The sequence below is a fragment of the Lagenorhynchus albirostris genome, chromosome 1 (genome assembly GCF_949774975.1).
Source record: "Lagenorhynchus albirostris chromosome 1, mLagAlb1.1, whole genome shotgun sequence".
Taxonomy (NCBI): Eukaryota; Metazoa; Chordata; class Mammalia; order Artiodactyla; family Delphinidae; genus Lagenorhynchus; species Lagenorhynchus albirostris.
Window position 1 is genome coordinate 153082581 of NC_083095.1, and position 27101 is coordinate 153109681.

The following is a 27101-nucleotide window of genomic DNA, read 5'->3' on the forward strand; positions in this document are numbered from 1 at the left end:
GACCCCTCAATCACAAGGAATTCAAGTCTCCCATGTAGGGTGGCCAATTGGTCCCAGTTTGCCCAGGACCTTCCTGGTTTTAACAGCGAGAGTCTCACATTTCAGGAAACCCTCATTCTGGGAAAACTGGCCACCCAAATCCCAACAGTAGATTTGGGAATTCGTTCTCCTTTAATATTCTTTGAGAGATGCAAGTGAAGATTGGAATTACATATAATTACTTTTTGGCGGTTAGAATATGTTTCTTTGAATGTCACACAAGGCAAAGACAGTCATGTGGAAAAGAGGTTTATTTGGGCTACAGTCCTCACCATCACTCTAGTAATTACTGAGTCATTATGTGTTTGTCTGTGCTTCTCTGTAAGGAAGCAGTTCTAAGATGGTTGGTGCTTAACCATAGAATCCGCCGGAGTACTTATTTAAAATGCAAATTTGGAACCTATCCCGGACCTCCTAAATTTAAAGTCTGATAACTATTGTTGTGGTGGAGTGATCTTGGGGTTTTAATCTAACATACCTGGATTCTAATCCAAACTACCACTGACCAGCTGTGTGACTTGGAACCTATTAATCTCTCCAAACTTTAGTTTCCTCATCTGAAAGCTAATAAAACAAAACCTCATGGTATTCTTGTGAGGATTAATATTAAAACATGGGTGAAGAACTTAACACAGCACTTGGAATATTATGAGATGAACAACTACCACTCACATACCCATATAACCCACAGACAGACTCCTCTTCATATAAGGCAGCATCAAGTTTCCATATAGTTATATACTCAGTGAGATTTAAATTCTCCCTTTCTGTGTTCACCAAGGCCTGTGTGGGCTCTAAAGATTTTACTGAAACACCTCATCAAAGAGAAATGTATAAGAATAGCAAGATATGTGCTTCTTTTAGTGACCTTTTCCAGCATCTGCTCTATGGGGCCATGAACTCGTTAAAGAAAAAAAAAAGGAGTCAAACCTCTTGGCCATCAGGAATCAGCAAGTAGAAAAGAATCTGTAGTTCAAACACTGATTAATTCCAGACCTAGAGAATGAGGCTGATTAGTATGTCAGTTCTGTAAAAAATAAAAATAAAAAAGAACAAATCTTACCCAGAATAGCCTCAGAGATCCGTCAGTGAAAGACAAACAAAGGAATGAAGACAGAAAAGAGGAGAAGAGGATGATTTCGATGAGAATCAGAAAACATTATCGTGGGTGAGGGTCCCCCATTGATATGGCAAGAATGGCCTCTGTAATTAACCCGAGAGCGACATTTCAAGCATATTTGTACTACACACGTTGTTTGCTGTACATACTGTTTGCTTACATTAGCTGTTAATCCATTTTCCTAATTCAATCTCTAGTATAGATATTTTTCTCAATTAATCTTTTTGTTGTTAAAAAACCCTTAGTTAAAATAATGACTTTCTATGCATGCCCTTATTATAGCTCGTCTCACCCTGTTATTTATGTACAGATCTAGCTCCTCTGTTCAACACAGGGAAATCAGGAGGCAGAGTTTCATTCATCTTTGTGTCCCCAGAATTCAGCACAGACTTCAGCACATAGTAGGTACTTGTCATTGTTATTGTATTGGATTTACTTGAGTTGAAAAAGACATCTGAACATTATAGTTACTCTTCTAGCCCTCAGAGTAGACAGACAGGGGGATGATCGTTTGTGGTTAAGGATCTGAACAGTCTCCCCTTTCAGAAAATGCCATAAAAAGACCAAAGAGAGATCAGCAAAGTTCACCAGTGATGTAAGTCCTCTGTGAGGCCCTAACTGTGTGATTCAGGCACTCAGGGTGAAAAATAAACAATCAGGCGACCTTTAGTGGCTATAAGTTTCTAGCTTCTAGTCTGCTCATGGGTTAATGTCCTGGACACTGTACCTCCATCCCTTATTTTAAGTCACAGAATAGAATTTCCTGCGGATCCCAGAGAATTGCCTCTTACAACTTTTGTAACCCTGGGCGAGTTATTTAATGTTTCTGCCAAAAGGGGGTTACACTCATAGCTACTCACGGAGCTGTGATGAGAATCGAGCAATATAAAGGGGGTAAAGGTCTTAGCAAAGAGTCAGGCGCATAGTAAGTGTTCAATAAACTGAAGAAGAAGAAGAAGAAGAAGGCTAGAGGAAAGAAGAGGAAGAAAAAGTGGCAGCTGGGAGGCTTACATATATATTACCCTGCTCAGGCTCTGGCCCATAGCTGGTCTTCAATAAATGGACCTTCCATGCATGGTGGGTACTCAGTAAAGTATTCTTGAATTGCTGAATAGTCATCCCTTAATCAATCAATAGCTGAATTGATGCATATTTGACTTGGATTTAAGCAGTTCTGTTTCAGACAATTTTCTGAGTAAGCAAGTCGAGGCTTTTTTTTTTTTTTTCTGTTCTCTCATTCTTCAGTGATCTTTTGACCTTACTAAGTGAAACTTCCAGGCTCTTTTCTCAATGTTTTCTCGTCAAACCTCTCTGAAATCTTTTTCTTTTGACATGGTGGGTTATAAATTCAGTAAGTAGTACTGATATCTGTCATTGCCACGTGATCAGAATTTTCTCTGAGAGACAGTATCAGCCCCTCCCCAGTTTCAGGAGGACTCTCTCCAGTGTCACAGGTTTAAAGTAGGGACAAGTACTCAGGAGCAGGGCCATGGACTTGACAAAGTTCCAAGTGAGCCCATGCAGAAAGGAGCAAACAATATCTGACCATAGTCTATACAAGTGATGCTCAGGAAATAAGCCTGCAGCTGGAGCTGGCTGCTTTCTGCCCATATTCAGCATAAAAGAAAAGGTCCCCTTCCCTCCCCCATCCTCCTGTCTTCCCTGTATTCAATGGATATTTACTTACTTACTGTGTGCTTGGCACCAGGGTGCACTAGTAACAAGATGCGGTCCCCGTCCTCACAAAGGTCTCTTCTAGCTGCTCCCCACATCACTAAGCCAAAGTTACCTGTCCTGTCTCTGGCCTCAGTGCCGTGCTCTGAACAGATGCTACCCAGCTCACTTCCACGCCTTTTTAAAAATCTTTTTATTTGGAAATAATTTCAGACTTACAGAAAAGTTACAAAAATAATACAAATATTTGATTTATACTCTTTGCTCGGATTCCTCAAAGTTTAAATGTTTACCTCACTGGCTTCATCCGCCTCTCTGCGTCTATCTATACATATAAATTCTGAAGCAATTTAGAGTAATTTGCAGACTTGTGGTCCCTTTATGTCTAACTACTTTGGCATGTATTTCGTAAAAGCAAGGACATTCTTTCACATAACCGTAGTACAGTTCCCCAAACCAGCAAATTAGCATAATGGAGTATTATCATCTAATTTACAGACATTCTTCAAATTTTACCAGTTGTTCCACCAGCATCCTTTGTAGCAAAACAAAACAAATTTTCTGGTCCAGAATCCAGTCTAGGACCCTGTATCGCATTTAGTCATCACATCTTTGTCTCAATTATTCTGAAACAGTTCCTCAATCATTCTTTGTTGTTCATGATTTTTGAAGAGTACAGGACAGTTCTCTTTCAGACAGCCCCACCGTTTAGGTTTGTCTAATGTTTCCTAATGATTTGGTTTAAGCTGTGCATTTTTGATAGAGTAACACAGAAGTGATGCTGTGTTCTCAGAGCATCACATCATGGGCATGTGACCTCTGGCTTTCCCAGGATTGGTGATATTAACGTCGATCACTTGGTTAAGGTGGTGTCCATCAGGTTTCTCCATTGTAAGGTACTATTTTTCTCTTGTAATGTATCAGTGCCTTGTAGAGAGGTGCTCTGAGACTATGGAGGTATCCCATTTCTCATAAAAATTTCACACACTGAATTGAGTATACATTGATAACTCTTGCCTGAAAAACCTATTACTATAGTGGCTGCCAAATGGTAATTCTAAATTTCATCATTCTCTCTTCATTTATTAACTGGAATTCTACTAGGAAGAAAAGCTTTCTCTCCTCATTCATTTTTATATATATATATATATATATATATGTTTATACGTGTGTATATATGCTTGTATGTATGTATGTCAGTGTATTAGTTTCCTATGGCTGCAGTAACAAATGACCACAAACATAGTGACTTAAACCAATACAAATCTGGCCCAAGCCCAGCGGCCCGCGAGTCGGTCTCACGGTGGAGAGGAGCTGGGCAGGCGAGAGAGTGTCTGAGGGAAGGAGCTTGGAAGCTGGCTGCTGGCTGAGAACGTGTGCTGTGCCACCGTGGTCCTGGAGGAGAGGGGAGGCACTGAAAGGACGGCTGGAAGAGGAAGATGCCGAGTAGGGACCTTCTGATGTTGAAGGCCTTTTGAGCCCTACTTCGAGATTTTGGAAGTGTATTCCACTAAGGCCAAGAATGATGTAAATGGGCATTGCACCAAGTATGAGCCCTGGCAGCTAATTGCATGGAATGTCGAGTTTAAAAAATTTTAAATTTAAAAATTTGTTATCTTAAAGTTCTGGAGGTCAAGTGCAAAATAGGTCTTCTAGGGCTAAAATCAAGTTGTCAGCCGGCCTGCATTCCTCCTGGACATTCTAGGGAGGAATCCATTCCTTGCCTTTTCCAGCTCCCGGAGGATGTCCACATTCCCTGGCTCACTACCCCTGTCCAGCAATCACACCACTCCAACCTCTACTTTCATCATCACATTTTCTCTGACTCTTTTGCCTCCCTCTTGGATTTGTAAGAACGACAATGATTACATGGGCCCATCTGGATCATCCAGGATCATCTCCCTAGCCCAAATTTCTTAACCACATCTGCAAAGTCTCTTTTGCCATGTAACATATTAAGGCCTCATATTCACAAATTTTGTGAGTTAGGGCGTGGACATCTTTGAGGACTATTAAATTTCTGCCTACCACAACCAGGATGAACTCATGGATTCTTATTTTATTCAGTGGGTTATAACCTGTTACATTATTGATTTTGACTCTCAGCTGTCTGAGATGTGGTCAGTGGGAGCCCCTCCAATCCGGCTTCTGATCCTGTGTCCTTTTGAGCTGTCCCCATCATTCTTTGAGCACTTCCATGCTTTTCGGCATAATGTGTTCTGGGTTCAACTTGTACTTTCCCTATCCCAGTCATGCCTGGGATGAGCCATTTCCTGAGAGGTCCTGCTTTCTTTTAATGGAGAATAATATCTAGAAGCTAAAATCTGGTTATCTGGTAGGCTTATTGCTGCAGGGCCCTGTCATTTTACACACACACACACACACACACACACACACACACACACACACACACACAATCTATATCTAATTATGTACCTATCATCTATTTATTTCTACGTGTTTCTATATATGTTAAAAACCATGAGTTTATGCTGACACCTCCAATTCCAACATCACAGAGTTCATTCTAGCCTTTCCTTTCCATATTTGTAACTTCCTTCTCTGACATTAGAACTCTCACTCTCCTCTGCAATATATTTTGTAAATTTTCTCAACTAAGGACACTTGTTTCTGTATTTGCTAACCCATGTGTAAACAGACCTACTAACTATAATTTAGTATTTTTTAAAATTTACTTATTTTTATTTAATTATTTTTGGCTGTGTTGGGTCTTCGTTGCTGTGCGCAGGCTTTCTCTAGGTGCAGCGAGCAGGGGCTACTATTCGTTGTGGTGCGCGGGCTTCTCATTGCGGTGGCTTCTCTGGTTGCAGAGCTCAGGCTCTAGAGCGCAGGCTCAGTAGTTGTGGCGCACGGGCTTGGTTGCTCCGCGGCATCTGGGATCTTCCCGGACCAGGGCACAAACCTGCGCCACCACTGCGCCACCAGGGAAGCCCTATAATTTAGTATTTATTTGTAATTCTTTCTGTCTTTAGCCTGAGGGTACAGAGTCAAAACATGGTGTTCAAAAGTTGCTTGGGTTAATTCAACCCCTCTGCATTCAGTGTAGTTATATCTCCATGCCTTTTTTTTTTTAATCTTCTTTCCCCCAACAGAAATGACCACTTTACCAAGCAAATTTGATCAAAAACTGCAAATCAACTGGAAGCCCTTCCAATTAGAATAGTCTGTTTGATGGCTCCCTTACAGCAGTTTCTATTTTATGTTAAATTGTTTCCTTTTCTCTGGGTGTCTCCAATCAGAATGAATGCAATGTAAGGGTACAAGAGTGACCTCTCACCATTCTACTCTTCCACAGAGCCTTTCAGATAAAGCATATAAATCTTTGTGGCATCAATGAAAACAGCCCTCCGGCTAGAAAAAAAAAGTGGCAAAGATGATTAAAGGGATGAGAAAAAAGCTGAAGCCATGCAATCATGTTACTTACAATTCTAGCATAGTAATATTGGACTTATTGTCTATAATGTCTAGGGTTCCTATTTGATCTTCAGAACATCTGTTGAGCATGGACATTATGATTTACATTCTTATAAAGGAGAAAATTGAGGTTTAGATGGATTAAATAACTGGCCCATGCACCCTGCTTAATAAGTGGTCTGGAACAGAACGGGACTCTCCTGTGGAAAAAAAAATTAATTTAAAATTTTCTCTTCCAAATGAACATGCTTATTGTAACAAAATCATTCAGAGATGCATGAATAAAAGTAGTCTTCCCTTTCCTTCCCCACCTGCCACCAATGTTAACCATGTCATGTGTATCCTTCCAGACCTTTATCTTTCACAAAAGCATGGTCTTGAGACCTTCATAAATGCCAGGATTCTGAGAGTAAAAACCATCTGATTCATATGAGATTGAGGGAACGGAAGCAAAAGACTCACCTCATGATGTCAGTCTAACACTCTGACACACTGGCTGTCTCCCAGATTTGATAGAGTTGGACTTTCAAATTATGATCATTGCAGAGAGAGGAGTTTCTACCACCTGGAGCCCCCGTCACCCTTGGGGACATACAAATGGCTTTTCAGTTACCTCGGAGTCTCATTTTTCCTACATGTAAAATGGGAGTCATGGCCAGTTGTACTCTAGAGTCCCTTTAACTGGATAAACCCATGATACATAACTACTTTCTCTTCTTCCTTAAGAAAATTTTACATTTTTAATCTATGCCCATGCTGGGGAGACCATGAGTGACAGAGAGTCTGCAAGAGGATGCAAAATGCTTTCTCTTCCTCTTCGGTAGCCTTTACTTCATTTGGAGAGTTGAAGAGCACAGGTTATAACACCTGGATTCTTAACTAGCCATCCTTTCTTCTTTTGTTTTCTGCTGGGTGCCTGTTTTAATAGCGAGGATCCTCTTGAAGAGCTAGTGACATCCAGTTCTGGCCCAGAGTAACTCCAGTGATCAGCCAGGTTGGGGTGTTTTGTCTCCAAGGAAGGTCCAGGCTCTTTGAACTTGTTTCACCTTCAGCTTTCTGTACTTGAAAGAAGCATGAATCAAGTACCATATCTGCAGTGCCTATGACATCTGTAATTTAAGACAGGGGAAGAGGACCTGCCCAAGGAAACTTTTGTTCCATAATCCGTACAAAGTGTAGCAATAGATACAAAATTTCTCCCTCCATCTCCACCTAGTGGGAATTTCCCAAGAATCAAGGAACCCACAGATTTGGGTTCTAGCAGTCTCTGGCATGATTCTTAGCTATGTGTCTTTGGCCAACTTATTCCAGTCTCTGAGTTTCACACAAAGGGAATTCACTGGATGAGTTTCTACATCGCTTCTAGTCCATTCACGCTAGGATTCCTAATGGAAACTCAGCCACAACTTAGATTTCACACAGACTTGGGAAACCTACAGCCCCTCCTCTCTACATGCCTTGGCTACAGCTCAAGTCCTGGGCTGGGCCCCCAATCTCTTAACAATTAATCATAGGACTGCTCTTCACCGAGGGTGAGCCAGGCCTCTGACCACCTTCCTTTGCTCATATGAGGTCAGGCAACCTATTCTCCCCTCTAATTAGAATGGGCATGATTCACAAATCTAGTATCATCATAGAACGTGGTGAATAAATTTCCATTCATACTGCAAGGCTTTAGACTCTACAAGCAAAATCCAGATTTTGTTTGTACAGATTTTTCAGTCAGCCTAACTATCCCCTAGAAGCCACATAGGTTCAAAAATGAATCACGTCCTTTCATTATCCCCTATTTTACATTGTTACTCACCTTGGCAAAATGGTCAAAGGATTAGTTCAAGCAGTTCCCAACCTGGGGTTTCTAGACCTGAAGGGATCCATGAAAGGGGTAGTGGAGGTCTTTGAGCTATTTTCAATATTTCCAAAAGCCTGACAGAAATTGTGTATTATCTGAGATAAGGCTGCATAGGCTAACTAAAATGTCAAGTTGCTTAGCTTTTTGCCCATATCCTATCAGTTCAACGTGTAGCTATAGCTATCAGGTGTTGACCTGAAATTGGAATTGGAAGGCGTGTGTGCCTTTGTTAAGTAAGAAAGGAGAAGCTATTAGTTATACATGCAGTCTGCTCATTAGACAAAATATTTCAAGGCATAGGGCCTACGTGCGGAAAAGAATAAAAAATGTCCCTGATAGTAAAGAAACTGGAATCCCAGGTCTAACTGCCCATGAACTTAACCCACAAATTGCCTTCACATTACGATTTCACCCTTGCTTAAGGAGGTGCTTCAATGCGGTTGTCAAATAGTATGATTCCTTTACCTTGGGATGCGTGGATATGCTACAGATGAAAGCTAGGCATCCACTCGGATAAGTATTTTCCAAATTAAGGAACCTTTAAAGAGCTCTAAGGGAGCTGTAGAGATCAGAGTTGCAGCAGGAAGAAATGGTGGGTCCCTGGGATTTGCTGAGTGTCAGGGCTGCTGTGTGTGTTTCTGGGTATATGTGAATGTGTGTGTGTTGGGGCATGAGTAGGTTGGGGAGAATCTAGATGTGTGTTTGTGTGATTGATGGATCAGTGTAGGTTGCAGAGTGGGAGGGAGTGAGAATGTGTGTTGGAGTCTACAGTGTATGAGTGGCTGATAAAGAAGTGTCTATGGAGTTACATGCTGTGTGTGTATGTGTGTGTGTTGGGGGGTGGGGGGCTGGATATGGACTGTGTGCGGAGGTGAGTGGGCAGGTAGGGGTGTGTATACATGTGCAGACTTGCCAACGGATGGGCAGGAAGTGAAGTGGAGCCCTGGAGCCTCCTGATATAAACATTCCAGAGAAACTCTCCCCCAGGCATCGGCTGAGTGCAAATACAATAGAGTTTATGATTTCATAGATTCTAAGTAAACGGAGGGTTAAATCAAGTTCACCTGAAACAAAACAGCCTGTAATAAAGACCCTGGTGCAACCCAATCTGGCAGGGGCTGCCAATCACGTCTTCCGGACCCAGCTGCAGATGTGGGTTGTTTTCTTCTCGCTAGCTCCGCAGCCCTGGATGAGGGAGCAAGGATGCCTGGATGGGGACTGGTGAGAGGAAGAAATGAGGTCTTCCTGAAACTACAGTGAATAGACACACAGGGTGTCTGGGGACCCTTTCTATGGGGACGAGGGTGAAACATAGTCAGGAGATGCCCCCCACCCCCAGAAGCCCCTGGGGAGTACAGGGGGGAGGCTCTGACCAGTCCCCTGGTATTTTACAAGATCCCAGATGGCTAGACTCTTGAGAACCTCTGGTTCTGTGAGTGTATTTAGGGGTGAAGTGCAGAAACACTATGGCCTCTGCTTTATGATGGAGGTCTAAATCACCTCTGCCTCTTCCAGTGTGGACAGCCCTGATCCCCCATCTGCTCTCAGCCTTTCCTCTCTGCCTGACCCAGACTTCTAGAGACTCCATCTCACCAAGAAACTGCTTATCCCAGAAGCTGTGGGTCCACAACAGGGCTCCCATTCTCAGCACAGGGAGGTTTGGGTCTTTTGTTGGTGGGTTGGTTTTTTTCCCCTTGTTAGACCCATCCCACAGCATCTAGGGGATTTCTTTTGCTGATGCCTTTTCCTCCAAATAGACCTCAGAAGGCCTGGGCTGAAGCCAGAACGTCTAGAGCCAGCCAATATGAGAGGGATGGGGCCTCTGATGTGCATCCTTGGCCAGTCCAAGAGGCCAGGCTCACGTCCCGTGAGACTTGGGGACCCCATACAACTCTCCTCCCCGACTCCAGCCTGCCCTCCCCAGCCATGCAGCAGACTAATGTGGGCTGCCTGCTTCCACACCCTGCTTCCTCTAATCCATCCTCCACATCGCCAGACAAACGTCCTTTCAAAAGCTCAGATCTAATTGCGTTACTCTCCAGCTCAAAATCTTTTGTCTGCAAGAGAAACTCTAAGATCTTTTACCTGGTATGTCAACTCTTAATCTGGTCTTTACATTCTGATACTCTGTTGTCGTTGCTGTTAACTGCATTTACAAACATCCCTTTTGCTCAGTCCAAACAAGTTTCTGCCTAGTGCTGTTGGGGGTTGGCTAAGGGAAGACAAAGGAGGAAATTACATGGTGGAGAGATAAACTTGTCCACCTACATCTCATTCTGATACTTTAAAAATCGTGTTTGTTGTTAAATTTTTAACCAATCTGAAATTTATCTTCGTGGTGGATTGTTGTTTCAAAATGGATAGCCAACTCTCTCCATCTTTCTCTCACTGATTTAAAAATGCTGAATCTGGGCTTCCCTGGTGGTACAGTGGTTGAGAGTCCACCTGCCGATGCAGGGGACACGGGTTCGTGCCCCGGTACGGGAAGATCCCACATGCTGTGGGGCGGCTGGGCCCGTGAGCCATGGCCGCTGAGCCTGCACGTCCGGAGCCTGTGCTCCGCAATGGGAGAGGCCGCAACAGTGAGAGGCCCGCGTACCGCAAAAAAAAAAAAAAGAAAAAGAAAAATGCTGAATCTATCATACAAAAAATATCCATATAGTCTTTCAGAGAATTTACTATTTTATGCTGCTGATATATTCATCTGTTCTACTGGTCGGTAAATTACAGCCCAAGGGTTAAATCTGGCCCACATCCTGATTTTTTACAGCCTATGAGCTAAGAATGGTTTTACATTTTTTAATTGTTTAAAAACATAATCAAAAGAAGACTATGTCTTGCCACGTGAAAACTGTATGAAATTAAAATTTTAGTATCCATAAATTAAGTTTTATTGGAACGCAGCCACCTCCATTTCTTATGTTTTGTGTACGGCAGCTTTCACACAGCAGAGCTGAGTAGTTGCAACCATAAGACCCACAAAGCTGAAAATACTTACTGTGTTTACAGAAAATGTTTACTTACCCCAATCTATTCCCAAACCAATATAGCATATTTTAAATTAGTCTAGTTTTATGTATTTTGATACCTACTAAGCAGGAGTGGATTCAATTATTGTAGGGCCTAAAGCTTATATAATTTAGAAGATCCTCTTTAAAACAAAAGAATACCAAATTACAGTTAGAAAATTAGGTATAAAAGGAAATAATTATTGGGTGAGAAAAAGATCACAACAAACTACAAATTTTTAAAAGTTTTCAAATACTACAAACATCACAAAATCCAGAAAAATAATAGTAATTGACACATCTCTGTGATAATTTTTTCCTCCATTTTTCAGGCTATATACTCTTTATCACCCTCCTCACATGACAACCATTTTGTAATATTTTCTAGAGGGAGAATTAAAAACTTATTCAAACTTTCCTTTGAGTCAATTGAAGTTTAGTTTTTTTTTATTATTGATAGCTTTAAAAAAAAACTCAGTATAATGCATAGTTATTGGCAATGACAGTTAAAGTTTTAAGATTTTTGTCAGATTTGGAAAAAACTCTAGCTAATTTCTTTTTTAATATGTTTTTAACATTATGAAATTATAAGAAACAACCTATTTATTAAACCATCAAATCTTGTAAAATGTGACCAACAAAAAGCAATATTTAGGAACTAAAGTTTAATATAGCTTCATATAAGAAGTAATTATTTTCAACAAAACTTCCATTAAATCCTATCTATCACTTTGACCAATTATCTATTCCCAATACTCTTATTTATTTTCCCCAATTGTCTTTATTTATTTATTTTTTAAACATCTTTATTGGAGTATAATTGCTTTACAATGGTGTGTTAGCTTTGTGATACAGCAGTAGCTAATTTTTTTTACACCTGAGCTGTAAGGTTTCAGGGCATTTCAAGTTTTCTGTGATGTGATTAATCTGAAGGACTCTCTGAACTGACAATACTCATTAGCTAGTTTCATGTCAATATTCTTGTCATAGTGGCAAAATGTAGATTTATTTTTGTTGATATCAACATATTGTGTCAAACCAGCAATAAATGTAAATATGTTTCCAGTGTGTCCCTATGATTCATCATCTTCACGACTTAGATCATCAAATAATCTATGAGCTTATTCGTAACTTCTGTTTAAAACATAACTCTTTCTCTTGATAATTATGCCTTTTGATATAATTTGGCAATTTTTTGTTATACTTTTCTCCTTGGTGTCTGCACAATTTCTGTTAATTTTATAACCCATTTTTATTGCTTGGGTTTCCTGCTTCATTATTTTCTCTGACTTCTTTATCTATACTTTAATAAATAAATTTAAAGATGACAAAAGAAGTCTATAATTTCTCACTATTTTATTGACATGTTCCAAAACTTCTTCCCAAATTGCAGTTAAAAGAGTGTATTCAAGCTTTGTCAACTTTACAAATTAATTTTGCATCTCATTTGCTTTCCAATCTCTCTCTTCGAAATGAATTTTAGAGTCCTGAAAATATCATCATAACCACATTGCAAAAACATAGTAGTGTGTTCTGGGGTTCTGGCTCAGGGTAAGTTGAGTTTGAGGTAGACACATGGGGTTCACAGTCACTTCTGTGTATGGTTTGGCTCTTGCAAAGCCAATCTGGTATAGCAAAAGCCTTCAACAATGGCCACTGTGCCCATGACCTCACCTTGAACCGGTCCTGTCACTGCTCCAATACCACTGAACACAAGTTGAAATGTGACAGAAGGGGAGGTAGAGCAGAAAGAGATATGAAGTTAAGAAATTTTAATTCGGCAATTTTCACAAAAACATATGACCACGTCAGAATGCAGTGAGGCTCCTCCCAGGAGAGGGGTCCTGAGGTTGAAGCATTATTCTCTTCACGATAAGTTCACCCCTGCTAGTAGATTCCCCTCATTGTCCATTTTTAAAGCTGCCTTGGCTGTACATTTTCCCCTTTTCTATGAATTTGGGAGTCAGCTTGTCAAGTTCCATGAAAAACGCTACTGGGTTTTCATTGGGATTGCATTGAATTTATACGTAAATTTGGATACAGTTCTCATCCCTCCAATACTAAATATTCACACCAAGAATGAGTTATATCTGTCCATCCCTCAGGCCTCTTTTATGTCCTTCAGTAAAGTTTTGCCTTTCTCACAATGTATGTTTGGTACTTACTTGTTTTTGAAACGATTTTTGTTTGTTGAGCTTGACTCACGATACTAAATGCTCATATTTGCTCTAATATTTGTCAGTAGTCTAGATAGAAGATTATATTGTCTGTAATAAAAAGGAGGTTTTTGTCTCTGCTCTTCTGGTATTTATAACATTTTTTATTTTTCTTGTCTTCCTTCATTGAATAGGGCTCCAAGTACAATGCTGACGTTTCCAGCAGACGCCTTTATCCCAGAAAGGCAATTGCTCTCTACTCCTGGTTTTCTAAGAGGGTTCTTTTGATCATTGGGTTTTTTTGTTTGTTTGATATGAATGTTGAATTATAACAAGTACTTTTTTTACATGAATTGGGATAAACAAAGAATTTTTCCTTTGTCTATTAGTGTGATGATTTATATGAATATTTTTTCTAATATTTTTATATTTTTATTTCTTTCATCACTTGCAATTTTCAATTCATCAGTAGCTTTGTCCCCTTTTTAATTCAGTTATTTATTTAGGTCTTATCCCATCTTTCATTAAGTAAATTTGCTGAAGATTTGTCTCTTTTACAGTCTTTTTAAGAAAGAACTTTTGGTTTTATTGACCACATTTATTTTTTCTGTGGCTTGTCTTTTCAATTAAGTTATTACTCCATGAGGAAGAGGGGTTCCTTGGTACTGTGATGTTCTTTTCCTAGCTTCTCTTGAGTGAGAAACTTTGTTTATTAACATTTGCTGTTTATCATTGACAAACAAATGCACTTAAAGCTACAGATTCTCCTCTGGCTTTTATTTACCTGCATCTCACAGGTTTTCTACAGAATACTCTTGTTATGGTTCATTTCTAGGCTTGGCAAAGCAAAAATCTTTTTTAAACAAGGTACAAATTGGGCAAGCCATAAAAGAAAAGGTTGGTAAATTTGACTACATCCATGTTAAAGTAGCATAAAGTTTAAAGTTAAAAGACAAAAAGAGACTTGAAGAATATTTATTTTTCATGGAAGAACAATTTGATATCCATAATACAGTACTGGTTTCTATAAATCAATAAAAAATAACTCAATATAATACTGGACATAGGATGTTAACAGGATTACACAGAAGAGGAAATAAAATAAGTGGCAAGTAAATACAAGAGAAAGATGTTGAATGTCCCAAATAATCAGTTAAATGAAAATAAAAACAATGGCATGAGACCGTTTCTCATCCAAAAGATTGGCAAAGAGGGAGTCCCAGAAAAGGGAGTGTGAGAGAGGTACAACCTCAAAGTAAATGTGTACAGAAAATTCAACAGGGACTTCCTTGGTGGCACAGTGGTTAAGGATCTGCCTGTCAATGCAGGGGACACGGGTTTGATCCCTGGTCTGGGAAGACCCCACATGCCACGGAGCAACTAAGCCCATGCACCACAACTACTGAGCCTGCACTCTAAAGCCCAGGGGCCACAACTACTGAGCCTGCATGCTACAACTACTGAAGCCTAAGCACCTTGGGCCCGTGCTTCACAACAAGAGAAGCCACCGCAAGGAGAAGCCCGCGCACCTCAATGAAGAGTAGCCCCCACTCGCTGCACCTAGAGAAAGCCTGCGTGCAGAAACAAAGACCCAATGCAACCAAAAAAAAGAAAGAAAGAAAAAAGAAAATTCAACAGCCATTCACAGTAAAAACTCTCAGCAATCTAGGACATGAAGTGAACTTCTCCAGTCTGATAAAGGGCATCTACAAAACAACCAACAGCTGACATCATATTTAATGATGATATAGTGAATTCTTCTACTCTAAAACCAGGAACAAGGGGACCATTCACATTACTTTTATTCAACATGATGTCTTTGCCATTGTACTAAAGGAAGAAAAATAAATAAAAGGATAAAAAAAAAAGTAATAAGTAAAAGTGCCTCTACTGTAGATGACATTACTGGGTATACACGAAATCTCAAGGTGACATACAAAATCTCTTACATATAAAACCAATTAGTAAATCTAATAAATAAATGTATACAGATAACAAAATAAAATGTAACACACAAAGTCTGGTGTATTTTTGTATTCTAGCTGCAAACATCAAAATAACAAAATTCCAATTGCAAAAGAATTAAGACAAGCAAAATACTTAGCAATAAAATTTTTTAAAAGATGTGCAAGACTTGTACAATAAAAACTAGAGGGCTTCCCTGGTGGCACAATGGTTGAGAGTCCGCCTGCTGATGCAGGGGACACGGGTTCATGCCCCAGTCCGGGAGGATCCCACATGCCGCGGAGCGACTGGGCCTGTGAGCCATGGCCACTGAGCCTGCGCATCTGGAGCCTGTGCTCCACAACGGGAGAGGCCACAACAGTGAGAGGCCCGCGTACCACAAAAAAAAAAAAAAAAAAAAGAAAAAAAAAAACTAGAAAAAAGAATCTAAGAAAAATGAAAGAAGACACATAAATGAAGAGGTATACTATGTTCATATATTAGAAGATTCAAGATTATTAAGATGTCAGTTTCCCCTAAATTGATCGATAAATATTAATTCTCAGTCAAAATTCCAGCAGGCTTATTTTTTCTCAGAAATTGGCACGCTGATTCCAATTTAAATAGAATTGCAAAAGACCTAGACTATCCAAAGCAATTTTGAAGAAAAAAAAATGCATACTACCTGATATCAAGACGTACTGTAAAGCTTCAGTAATAAGGATAGTGTGGTATTGGTGAAAGGATGCACATTACATCAATGATGAGAACAGAATATGAAGAAACAGACCCATACATAAATGGCCAAATGACTTGACAAATGTACAAAGACAATTTGATGGAAAAAGGATAGCCTTTTCAACAAATGGTACTGGAATATTTGGAGGTGTATATGCAAAAACAAACAAACAAAAAAAAATTGACTTCAACTCATGCCTCACCAATGGAGAGCCCAGAATAGAGAGCCCAGAAATAGACCCACATTTTACAAGTATTTAGTTTTTAACAAAGGTGACAAAGCAATTCAATAGAGATAGATTGATCTTTTTAACAAATGATTCCAGAATAACTAGATATCCATCTGGAAAAAAATGGACTTCCACCACTGCCTCACACCAAACACAAAAATCAGTTCAAAACTGATCACACACACACAAGTGTAAAAGATAAAACGTAAAGGTTTTAGAGGAAGACATAGAAGAAGAGATTTCAGAGTAGGCAAAAGTTTCTTAGTTTACAGAAAAAGATTGGCACAAAATAAAAAAATAATAAATTCTATTTCATCAAAGCTAAAAACTTCTGCTTATCAAAAGATAGCATTAAGGAAATGCTTAAGCAAGCTACAGATAGAGAGAAAACATTTCTAAATAGTGTATCTGACAAAGGACTGCTGGTATCCTGAATATAAAGAACGTCTACAACAAATAACAAAAAGGCAAACAACTCATTTACTAATTGACAAAAGAGTTGAATAGATACTTTAAAAAATAAGACCTCTGTATGACCAAAAAGCAGATGAAAAAGCATTTAGCATCCTTCAGCATCAGAAAAATGCAAATTAAAACCACAATTAGATATCTCTACATACTTGCCCAAATGGTTACATTTAAAATGACTGGTAACACCATATTTTGGCAAGATTGTGGAACAACTAGAATTCTCATACAATGTTAGCAGGAATATAAAATGGTACAATCACTTTGAAAAAAGGTCTATCGGTTTCCTGTAAACATATATGTACTCTACCACCCAGTAATTCCATTATTTACACAAGAGATATGGAAATATTTGTACACAATAAGACTTGTACAATAACATTCATAGTAGCTTTATTCATAATAATTCCAAACTGGAAGCAGTCCAAGTGTTCATCAATAACAGAGTGAATAATACATAGGTTATAGTCATGCAATGGAGTTATACTCATCAAAAAAAAGGATTGGATTATGTACGCCCCCAGCAGCATGGGTGAATCTCAAAGATGTTATTCTGAGTGACAGAGTGCGTACTGTGAGATTCCACGTATATGAAGTCCAAGAAGAGACAAAATCAATCCACAGTAGAAAATGACTAGAAAGAGTTGTTGCTTCTGGAGGGTAGGAGCAAAGACTGACTTGACAAGAGAACTTTCTGAGATGATGTTTATGTTCAGAATCTTTATAGGAATTTGAGCTACACAAGGATAACCATTTGTCAAAACTCATGTACACTCAACAGTTGCACACTTCATTGTATGTCAGTTTTATTTCAAAGAAAAAAAATCCTGTAAACAAATATTGAACTATAGCTGATGACATGAATGCTGAAATACTTAGGGGTGTGTATACTGATACTGCAATTTATTTTGAAATACATCAAAAATTAGATAAATTAATGGAAGAATGGATAAGTTGATAGATATCTGATAAAATAAATATAAGTTGATATCTGATAAAGTAAATGTGGTAAAAATGTTAATGGTAGAAGCTGGATGGTAGATATATGGGTATTCACTGCAAAATTCTTTAAGCTTTGCTGTATGTTTGAAATCTTTCATAATCAAATGCTACAAACAGAAAAAGAAGGAGGAGGAGGAGATTGGGGGAGGGGAGGGGAAAGGAGAAGAAGAAGGAGACTCCCAACTCCAAAAACTTCTTAAGCTTTAACCCTGTAGGAACCCTGGCTGTACCAGCCCCACCAGGGCTCTCCCTACAAAAGAAGTAGGGCTCAGCTGCCTTCCAAAGTCTGCTATAAAGTCAGACAAAAAGGTCTCTTCCCTTCCAGGGCCCTTTTCCTTTGTAAAATGAGTTAGAATACAATGGTTTCCTCAAATGTTTAAGCATTCATTTATGCTTTCAAATTCATAAGAGGGATAGTAGTGGAAAAGCTGAGAAACAAACATATTTGGAGTTTGACAAATGCCTTTTTGTCAACAATAGGGGAGAAGCTAGAGCCTGCAGTATTGTGTGCTTTGACAGAACCAGTCAATTATAATTTTCAGAAGTAATAACCTGCAGTCATTAAAAAAATATCAGATGTACATGTAAAGTCGGAGTTTACCTGCAATCCCTCTATTAATGCTTCCAGACTGAACAATCCACTTCTGGGAGATAAAAGTCTTTGTAGAAGGATTCTCTGCAGTAGGGGATCTGAAGATGCTGACACGAGGGCTGCAGGTAGAAATGTAAGGAAGAAGGGAAATGCTGCACTGAGACAGAAGTTGAGAGGTAACATGATTTAGGTCACCGCAAAGTTGACTTCAAAGGTTAACTCAATCTTGCGTTGGTGTCGCTTTGGAGTCCACCATGTCCCAGGTTTTCCTGTTCAGCTCCATGTTGGGCAATTTGCTCATTTGGTTAAAGGCAGCCCAGTCAATGTACAGCTACATATTCCTCTAGATGTGTTTGCTAAAAGTCTTTCATATTAAGACATAAACATATCATGAAAAGCGTTTTTGAGCAAGCTTCATGCCATTTTCTTGTTTCGAACACAATCCCTGGATATGGTAATAACAGTATGAGGAAATTCTACTTACTGTGAGTGCCTACTATATGTAGACACATGCTGAGTCACATGCTATGCCTACAGTAACTCTCAGCAACAAAACACACCCTAAATGTCAGCTTCACACATAGGGAACCAAAGCTCAGAGTGGGTTAGTGCCTCGTGGTCCCCAGCTGGGGTCCCCAGTGGGGTCAATATCGGAGTTACTTCTGCTGGTCTGCAAAATCCATGTTCCTTCCATTTCATCCTCTTCGTGTATTCTATGACTGTTTTGCAGCCACACCATATCTCTGTCCATCAACTGCAGACTAGAGACTCAGGCAGTCTCACTGTTGAAAGAAGCACCAAGTAATTCACAGTTGTAGTATTGAGGGCCGCCTCAGGCCAAAAATAGGCCAGGTTTGTGCCCAGGAAGCCAACCCAAGAGACGTGGCCTCCTCTGCTTACAGGGCAGAGCTGAGACCTCCAAACCCCAGAAAATACAAGATGCATCTTGTACCTTGAAGGCCTGGAGTAAGAGCTGAAACAGGAGCTATTTATCTCTAATGGGCATATTCTGGGAGGCTCTTATGAGTGAAGTGTGAATCACTCCACAAAGCATTCCCCTCTCATACTGCTCACAGTTCCATGGTTTAAATATATAGTGAGATGCAGGTCAAGGTCATGGTTATTTGCAGGGCTGGATATTATCCCCAAATCAGTCAGCCATTCATGCAAAGAATTTCCCCAGGCATGTAGTCTAACTTAAACTGACTTAATCAACTAAATTTTCTCTGAGTTTCCTCCCATCTATGAGAGGGAGGAGTTTTCAAATTCACTTCAAAATAATAGTCTTTAGAAATAAATTCCTCTCAATTATTTTAGCAAATTCCTAGAAACATACGCCATTTAAACAAGCTGCATCTAGTACATTATTGGAGACAAAGATGGTGGCATGCACCATATCCAGTGGAATAAATCCAGTTACAAATTCGGCTCTGCAAGACCAATATCATCCACATCTTACTATAAGGTAATTAAAATTCAGAGAATTTAACTTACCTAACCAAGGTGTGGCAGAATCCAGGTTCAAGCCCAGGGTTTACTCCAAGCCCAATGCTCTAACATACCATAAAGCTTTGCCTTTAAATGGGCAAACTCTGGAAATTTCAAACTCTTATTTAAAGGGCTTGCTTTTCATGACTTATATATAAAGCAAGTGATTACAGAAGGCCCATGCAGTATGGTAGTAGTTCTTAACTGTGGGGAGATTCTGCTTCCTAGGGGACATTTGCCAATGTCTGGAAACATTTTTGGTTATCACTACTGGGAAGGTGCTCCTGGCATCTAGTGGGAAAGAGCAGGGATGCTGCTAAACAGCCTGCACCACCCAGGCCAGGCTCCCACGATAAAGAATTATATGCGCTAAAACGACAAGAGTGCTCAGGGCGAGAAACCCTACGCTGTGGTATAGGGAGATGGGAAATGAAGAAGGGAAGGGTTGAGGAGGAACCCATCTGAATTAATACGTACAAAACTTGACTATAGATACTCTCTTTCCTTTCCATGCTATTTTTTTTTTAAACCCAGACTTGAAGACAATTATATACCACTGGTGTTACAAAGCGTAAACGACGCAAACCAGCTATTCGAATTTTAGGTCCTGCAACCCAGGTTCTGCCTGGGGAAGGGCAGAGATGCAAAGTTTCCAAGTTGAAAACTCACATGGTCTTCCCAATCTGCAAGCTGTGAAGCCCGAGGGTGAACAGTGAGGGGAGAAGGCCATGGCAAAGACTTACTTCCAGAGAGCTGAAAATCCAAATGTATATATACATATGCTACAGTTTTCCAAATGGTTGGAGTTGATGTTGTGATCGGTAAAACACAAGTTCACTTAAAAACACTGCTAAGGGCTTCCCTGGTGGCGCGGTGGTTGAGAGTCCGCCTACTTATGCAGGGGACACGGGTTCGTGCCCCGGTCCGGGAAGATCCCACATGCCACGGAGCGGCTGGGCCCGTGAGCCATGGCCGCTGAGCCTGCGCGTCCGGAGCCTGCGCTCCGCAACAGGAGAGGCCACAACAGTGAGAGGCCCGCGTACCGCAAAACAAAACAAAACACTACTGAGTGCACTGGCATTGTTTATCTTTTTAGTCAGTGAATTAAATGAATTATTATGATAGCAGATCAGGGGTGATTGCTACTGACCTACAAGCGTTTTGTAGAGTATACCACCAGGGTAGTGCCTGAAATGTCACTGAACCCAATATGGAAACCATCACCAGTCCTGGAGAGATTGATAGCCGTGTCTGTCCTAGGAGAGAGAGAGCAGAGTTGATTTTAGTTAGTGGAGCATTTTTTTCTGATTAACTCTGATATCAAATTAGACTCTGGGACGACAACCAAGTCTGAGAATTCTAAATGGCTGGCTTTGCAGATTCTCAAAAGAACTCTGAGCCCAATCTGCAAGGTAGAGAGCTAGGGCTGCACCCCACCACCTTGGCTGATAACCTCAACCCTGACCCCAGTCCACACATGCAGCATCTTCCCCCATTGAGAAATGGCCTTCCTAGCCATTCCCTGGCAGGAGCCTTCATTTCCTGGGAATAAGTGTCCTGCCCTGCAACTACATGAAGGTGAGAATTTAATTTAGAGATAGAAGGAAAGAAAGGAACTAGATTTGGAAATAATAGCCTCACGTAAATATCAGAGTAAAATCAATCAGGTGGTTTCATAACACCTGAAACTTAAATAATCCCACTTAGGAAATATTCCTAAAACTCTTGACAAATCATCTGCCGTACATGAGAGTAGTTTGGAAACTCACAGCCAACCAGTGTGCTCTGACATCCGGAACATGGCTCAGGCCCCGTGTGCGGCCCCAGGTATGCCTCCTCCAGCACCTTGGGGGCCGTGTGGAATAGTGGACAGCTCGGGTCCACAGTCCACTTGGCCTGGATCAAATCCCAGCTCTGACTCAGACAAGTCAAGTGATCACAAACCTACTTAACAACACTGTCTGTTTTTCTCCAGTATAAAATGGGGCCAATAGATCTACCCACAGGATTTTTATGAAGGTAAAGAGACAATGTGTGTTTAACCGAGTGTCCTCAAGTCTTGTAGCAGGCAGGAGTCACCCTTCCCATTAACATAGAAAAAAGAGTCAAAGTTCACCCACCCCACAGGGAGAGGGAAGTCGGGGCTACCTCTAGAACTTTAAGGATCCTGGGAACTGGGGGTGTGGACACATAGATTTTGCTGTCACTTCCTGTACCATATGTTTATTTCTGCTCCTTCTGGGTCCTCCCTCTGGGTGAATTCCCAGTCATCCTGCCGGGTAGCCCACACCAGTGGCTGCTGTCCTGTCACTACCCAACTCCACCTCAGCCTGAAACAGCCCCCTTTTCCTTCATTCCCACAGCTCGGCTAATTCAAGGCTGGGTGTGCAGCAGAGTCGACTAAGAGTTTGGAGCAGAGCTTCTCATACTTAGCACTAGTGACATTGGGACTGAATAGCTCTTTGTTGTGAGGCAGACCTGTGCCATGGAGAATGTTTAGTTGCATCTTTGGGTCATGACTCACTAGATTCCAGTAGCGCTCCCCCGCCCAGTCACGGCAACCCCAAATGTCTCCAGACGGCATTGCCAAATGCATGGAGGACAAAATCGCCTCCCCCTGAAAACCATTTCTTGGAGGCAACAGTGGAGGGATGAGACTGTGGCATAAGGGGAAACTAACACAGGTTGATACTTAACAGTAGTATCTTCTTCTATTAAGTAGTAGGGCTCTTCCCCCTGAGTCCCTGGATGCTTCTTCTGACCTCTTCTCCATCCCTCCTCCCGTGCAAGCCACACCCTCCATCTGTCTCTGCTCCAGCCTGTTGTAATTTCACCCTTTCTTACTCTCTGCCCACTCTTACCTAGACAAGCCCATATTTCATGATCAGCAACCGCATCAAATTGTTTTCCTAAAAAAGAAAGCCCTTCTCCTCTTCAACAGAATTCTTGTGCAGTTGTGAGCAGCAGACCCAGGCTGCCTTTAACATAGCACTCCCATCCCCATCGACCAATGGAAACCGCCCAGCTCAGTGTGTGGCACAGAGCAGCCCTCTGTAGATGACGGCTGTCAACACCGTGACCGTTGGCATTGGATCTGACAGCGGTTATACATGTACATCCGCCTCTTCATTTATCCTACGGGGTGCCCTTCGAAGAGGGTCTGAGTCAGTTCTTCCTGACTCTGGAATTGGCTTGTGGTGGGCGGTTCATTAAAAGCAGGCTTTCTCCTTCCATCCCTGCATCACTGAGAGTCCCAGGGAAGCGGAGTTTCCAGTAATGACTGTCTTCTGTTTAAGACAGAAAGTAATATATTCTATAATATTCCTATTGAGGGTGTGCGTGTGAGAGAGAGAGAGAGAGGAGGGGGTGGCAGGGAGCCGTGGGTCGGAGGGCAGGGAGGTTTTAAGGGGAGCACAGGCTGCCAATTGAACAAGGAGAGGATTTAACACCCACTGCACCTCCAGAGGCTCGTTTCCCTCTTTTTCTGAAGCTCAGCTCAAGGGCACACTGAGGATGCTATGGCCGTGCGTCAAGGCCTCACCGTCCTTGCCTTATGGTTTCAGTTTCACGGGTTTAAGTGTCTCCCTTTGCCAATAACATTTCCCCTGCTGCTTATGTCCTTTCCATCTGACTTGTATCGATCGCTTCCTCCCGGTCCTGAAGTTATAAAAGCTGCAGTAGCTCGCGTCCCCCATCCTGGCCCTCGGCCTCAATAGCAGTCCTACCTTGGTAGATCAGGCTTCAGTCCCTCCACATGGAGGCCTCTGACATCACACCTGCCTGGCCAGAGATCCTAAAATGGCAGAGCCGGAAGTGCAGAACCGAAGCATCTAATTCTCCCTGCTCATCTAACAGGTGAGGAAATAAAGCTCAAGAGAGACATAAGAACTTGCCCAGGGCCGCCCAGTTCCACCCAGATAGTTAGTACAGAGCTAGGACTTGAGCTCATGACTTTTTATGCCTGATTCACATTAGAACAGTTTCCTCTACTCTTCATTCCGTTTTGGCAGCAAAGATCCCTGTTTACTCTGGAATAATCTGGGGGCTGCCGTAATACACGCAGCGCTCTTAATTTGGTTGCGTATTTCAAGGGACTCGAGTGACATTTGGGGTCTTTAGGGGATCGACCACGCTGGGGGTAACCCCAACATGTCAGCAATTCCAGCCAAAGCTCTTTCTGGCAACACAACCACGTGTCTTCAGCTGCCAGATTCTTACAGAGAGTTTATTGCTGTTTCAATCACTGAGACAGTCCATCTTGCTTTACAAGGAGAGGTGTGCTTCTGAAAAAATTGTACATCTGGTGAAAACTTGATTCATAAGTGCTCTGGGTCCAAATCTCCTTTTTAAGAATTCCCACTGAGGGGTAGCCAGGGTGGCAGCTTTTGCTGGAGGAGGCATCTGCAGTTAATACAGTAGGATTTTTTAATGAAATCCCATTTTCATTGACTTATAATTCCCAGGAAGCATTAATGAATGCCTCTTCATTTCTGATTGATCTCTAATGGATGGTAGCTTTTAACACTTTGGCCTTTTGGTTTCCTCTTCTCTTTCCCTAAAATAAGCAGGGCACATTTAAATACCCAGGGAGGGAAGCTGCAGGGCAGCTATCCGGGCACATTTAAATACCCAGGGAGGGAAGCTGCAGGGCAGGGCCTCTTATTAGATGGTTGCTATTTAAACATAATTTTGTGATGGTGCCAAATCCCTCTTTAAGCCTAAGACCTGTTATGTAATAAAAAGAATTGCCTTTTAATTGGCCTGTTGGTAACCGTGGATTGTTTTTTCTGCCTTCCTTGGGAGGCAGTGGGGTACACCGGAACAATACACTGAGTCAGTCCTGGTAATCAAGGTATGAAACGTTGCTGTTTATTTGCTTTGTCATTTAGGGTAAATCATTTAACAGCTCTGTCCCTCAGTGTTCCCACCTGTAAAATGGGATTGTCGTGATGATCAAATGGCTATAGAGGCTCCCTGCTTCTTTTCTTCTTGTCCTTTCTTTTATTTCTCAAGGCAAGAAATGCTAAAAGTAACCAGCGTTGTTTAGGGATAGGGTGCTCCTAGACCACCTGCTGCCCTGTCCCCAGTTCAGACTTGTTGGCATCACCATGTGACCCAGTGCTGGCCTTCAGGGTCAGTCACTGCCTCCCCTGGCAAGGTCCTTTCTCCATGTGAGTGTGTTCTGTACCCCTGCTGTGAGATCATTGCCGAAACATCTGCAGAACCCCAAACACAAGGGGTAGTTTCAAGGTGCCCCAGCCTTTGCACATACCATGCGCACCACCCAGAGCACCTTCCCACTTTGTCCATTCTGAAAACCACTTTCAGGAAAGACTGACTTCAGAAAAGTCTCAGCACAAGCACCACCTCACCTATGAAACCTTTTCTGACCAATGCCCTTTCACAGCCAACTTGACCTTTCCCCCAAGACTTATGAACAGGGGTCCGATCATGGGTTCTGTAAGCCTCTACTGAGCTTTCTTGTGGGCACATCTGTCTCTTCAACTAGTTGGTTGAGCTCCTTATGCAGAATGACCTTGACTTATTCAACATGTTTCCCCGGTATCTAACATTGTGTCTGACACTAGGTGCTCAGTAAATGTTTGTGAATGACTGACTGACTGACTGAATGAATTAGTGTTAAGCTAAAGCTGATGGCCAAGCAGGGTGTGCTGGATTGAATAGTGTCCCCCAAAACTCTATCCATCTAAAACCTGAGAATGTGGTCTTATTTGGAAATAGGATCTTTAGAGATAGAATCAAGTTAAAATTAGGTCATACTGGATTGGGATGGGACATCACCTAATGACCAGTGTCCTTATAAGAAGAAGGAAATCTGAACAAAGACGCATGCACAGAGGGGAAGTGGCCATGTGAAGACTCAGGCAGAAGCCAAGAAATGCCAAGGAAGCGACAAGGGAAGATTCTTCCCTAGACCTTTCAGAGGGAGCACTGCCCTGCAGCCTACTTGAGTTTGAATTTTCAGCCTCCAGAACTGTGAAGGAGTAAATTTCTGTTGTCATAAGCACCAAGGTCATGACAATTTGTTAAAGCAGCCCTAGGCAACTAATACGTAGGGTCAAGATATGTCTCTAGGCTATTGAAGAAATGGGTGGAAGGGTTTCTCCAGCCCAATGTCTTTTGATTGGGTAAAAGTACAGCTGGTATCCAAACCCAATACACCCAAGTTTTTCTAACATCTAAAGCGCTGTTCTTTCCATAGCACACCCTATCTGGACTTCCTACAGCCAGTGAGAAGGTGGGAGGCTTCCAGAATACCTCTCATATTTGCAGTTCCTCCTTTTCCCTCACAGCTGGGGAGACAGCTAAGCTTCTGGGGTGCTTCTGCCTGGACCACCATATTCTGGTATCTTCTTCGGTGATCTTGGACATGTTACTTAATTTCCTTGGGACTTAAATCCCTCACCTGCCCAATAGTTACCTCATGGGGATGTTGTGAGAATTAAATGAGTTATTACAAAGAAATCTCTTATTATGGAAGGTGATAAGGGCTCAGTACATGTGATCATTAGTTCTGTAGCATCAGCATCATTATGCTTTTTCTCAACTTCCAAGTCCAGGCCACCCCAATCTGTGCCCTGGTGCACACACACACCATCCCGAGAACACCCAGCATTTTGACTTCCAACCTGCTTGATGCCCAACTCCAGGCAGAAGTTATAGTTTGAATAATGTGACATTGCCTACAAAAAATTGTTTCCGACCTACAAAATATGGGACTTTCATATGGTTTGATTTCACAGATGCCAACTCTTTTTGTCCTTAAAATGGAGAGACATAAACAAAGGTACCTTGCTAGACTTCCAGAAGAGAAATTTTTAAATAATTAAAAAAAATTTTTTTTAATCCAGCTGGAAAGAGTGATAGAACTGTATGCCCTTTACAGACTCCCCTGGCAAGGAGGGAGTGTGCCCCCAGGGAATGGAGTCCCTCTGAGAGGAAATAGGTCCCAGAGCCCCTCTGTATGATGGGAGACAAGCCCAGGAGTGAGGACACTCCATGTCCAGGTGGTCTAACATGAGATTTGGCCCAGAGCAATAGTTAGCACATTGGCTTCTAAAGAACAAGGAGGAGGACGACTTGAAAGTTGTGAGACAAAGGGGATTTATGCTCAGAACCCCCGAGCAGTCCTCTTCTGCTCTCTAAGAAGGGCCCCAGTTGACACAGGGCAGGTGGGCAGGGCCGCCTTCTCCGGCTCCTAACTCAGCGCCTTTGAAGTGGGCTCAGATCTGCTCTTTCTCCCAGAAAGCCCCTGCTGCCTCCATCCCCGCCCCCCCCCATATTAGTACTTCCTTAGCACCCTGCCAGCAAGAAAAGCTATTTAAACAGCTCCT